The following is a 2,907-nucleotide window of genomic DNA, read 5'->3' as shown; positions in this document are numbered from 1 at the left end:
GGTACTGTGTTGGCTGATGCTGAACTAGTCTCTGCAATTTTCAAATTCCAATACTCCTAAATACTTGTCAGAGATTAGTGTACAAGTATCCACCCGGTAGCACTATTAGATAATTTCAAAGGCGAATTTATTTTTTTTCTTTCCAACCAAACTGCTTAAATCCTATGGAAAGATAATTGTTTGTAATTTGTGGAGAATATTTGTCATCTTTCCCCACAGGCAGGTAGAATATTATCTACAGCCTTTAACAAACAAATTTCACAACTACTTCAAAATTGAGATTTTATATATAACAAACAGGAAGCAAGGATTTTTTTTCTTCCTTTTCCTGAAAGAAGTATCAATTCAAAAGTAGGAGAAATGGATAACATAAAGATGAACCCATTTAAATAAAACAGAAATGAATTTGAGATTTTATTAGAAAGAATGGATCCGGGTCGAAAAACACTTAAAAGACAACATATCCGGTAGAACAAATCGAAGTCCGGGTAAAATAAACGACATATACACAAAGAAAGTAGAAAATATGCTACGAACATAACTAAGTGCGGTGATGTCAAACGGTATTGACACATTGTACAAGCAAGATGTAAGTGATCATATATCTATGTTATCAAATATTTCACCATCTTCCTCAGAAGACAAGTAGTCAAGAAAAAACCATCAACCACTAAGTTACTGCAAGAGACAATATATGGTAATGAGGCATAAAGATAATCATGGAAGCTTGTACATAACTATAAATATCACGAACACAATTAGATCCACCTTAAGCGAGAAAAGCTTAAACTCACAACACGCTTTAGTTTCCTATTATAGAAGAAGAAACCGAATGACCATCTCAAAATATAACTCCACAACATTCTTGAACAATTATGGCCCATCGACTACTCACTAAAGTATTAATATAATACACACTTACATTGATCATTTCTCCAGAAAGGGATCTGCATCAGAGTCTGGATTATAACTATAAATTTCGCACTCCGAGAGTTTTACAACCTACATAACCGGGTATTTAAAATTACCAGCTACTGAGACTTGCATTTAGTCATTTCAAACTTACACTCACCTAATCTAGAGCCTTATAAATCGTTTTGAGGAGTGAACTGCCCCCATATGCCTCGATCCATTCCTGTCAATGATGTAAAGTAGGAAACTTAAATGCCTGGCACAGTGACTTATTTAAGGATTAAAAATACCACAATTGAATGGAAACTAGTTATCGCTCTTCTCACATACTACAAACCACCATGAACAGCATCAACATCTTCCCCCAAATCCATCTCTTTCACCCCGAATGACATGAACACAACACACCATTGGCCCAAAGTTTCATGAGTCTGATTAACTCCCAAAAAAACTGATGAACATGCAAATTTTAGACTAAAATCACTTAAGTTATATTCATAACCAGCATAAATACCACAAGAACAGGAGATAGGATAGTGCAACAAGAGTAACTGCAAGTTAATATTAGAGGAAATGCATATTCCTTCTCTCACAAATGTGCCCAATAATCTTTTGATATCCAATGTCAAGAGAATAAATGAATACTTATGTGAATACCTTCGACGCTTCAAGCGTGTTGGTATCAAAAATCTGTTTAAAAGTATCCCAGCTTTCCTCTGTTAAGAACTAGTGTGCTTTAACTGCACTGGAACCACATCACCACATGCAATATCATAATATAAGAGAACCGTATAAGACACACATGAATGTCAGTATAAAGCATTCAATAGAACAAATAAGACTTGAATCATACACAATCAAACCTATACAAGACACACATGAACCATTGAAAGCATAAACACCATTCCCACCCCGAATTTTCAGCAGTTGGAGCATCCAATGAGGATACCAAACAAAAAATTTGCTGCAAACTCAGTAGCGTGAAGGTAGAACATAGAACCACTGGATTTGATACAATTTTAATATAACAATCCACCAATCTATCAACATATGAGGAATTGAATATAACCAATGCCTCATACTTTTTTTAGCAAAGCTAGGAAAGATCCGTGCCTATATATCTTTTTATAAAAAAAACTCCATTAATTAATCCACAAAAATTTACATAAAAAATGAATATGATTAAATCTAACAAATTACAACAGAGATCAAAACATATTCACCAAATATTATTCACAAAAATATAACAGAAAAAGAAGAATAAATGAAAAACTGTCTTGCTCCTATATTAAAATCACATTGAATTTCAAATAATGAAAAAAAAGTATCAGAAAAAAAAAGAGAATTAAACAAAGAAAGAAGCGAACTGACCTACATAATCTCCAAGGAAGCCATAATCGGTTAGTTTCAATCTTTGAAGCCTAATGGATTTATTTTTCCTACGCCAATATTACAAAGAATGAAAGAGCTTTTCTTTCTTTTTTTTCTCCCCTCGGTGGCTCCGCCGAGTCAAATTCCTGTGAATTACACGTGTTAATTTTATGCTTCTTTGAACATAAACATTTTATCTATTTTATTATTATTCTTTTTCGGCATAATAACCTTTTTAGTCCTCCAACTTTAGAAGAAAATTTATTTGAGTATTTTAATTTATAGTTTTTGTCAAATCATTCTAAAATAGATAAAAAAAATTAGCATTTGTTAATTTTATTGACATGAATACATGTAAATTACCACATAGACAACTCATATTGAATAAACATATCAGTGCTTGTAGCCAAAGGCCCAAAGGCCCTGTATTTATTTGACAGAAACATGAAGAAATTGTATTGTAGATAGATTTTTAAGCAATAAACGTGAACCAATAGTTCTTGCAGATTTTTTCTTTAATTTTATTAGTTTGCCCTAGAGACTTAAGTCTGATATCCATATAAATATGTCTTGTGTCCAAGAGAATCAGAAATAGAGTAAATATGAGACTTGAAAATTATATTT

General features: G+C 32.4%; 1 pseudogene; it reads right to left on the bottom strand.

Annotated features, from left to right (window-relative positions):
• Positions 1–597: 597 nt before the first annotated feature.
• Positions 598–2,307, bottom strand: LOC105775607 (uncharacterized; annotated as a pseudogene).
• Positions 2,308–2,907: the final 600 nt, after the last annotated feature.

Source organism: Gossypium raimondii, chromosome 10 (assembly GCF_025698545.1).
Source record: "Gossypium raimondii isolate GPD5lz chromosome 10, ASM2569854v1, whole genome shotgun sequence".
NCBI lineage: Eukaryota > Viridiplantae > Streptophyta > Magnoliopsida > Malvales > Malvaceae > Gossypium > Gossypium raimondii.
This window is presented reverse-complemented; position numbering and strand designations above follow the sequence as displayed.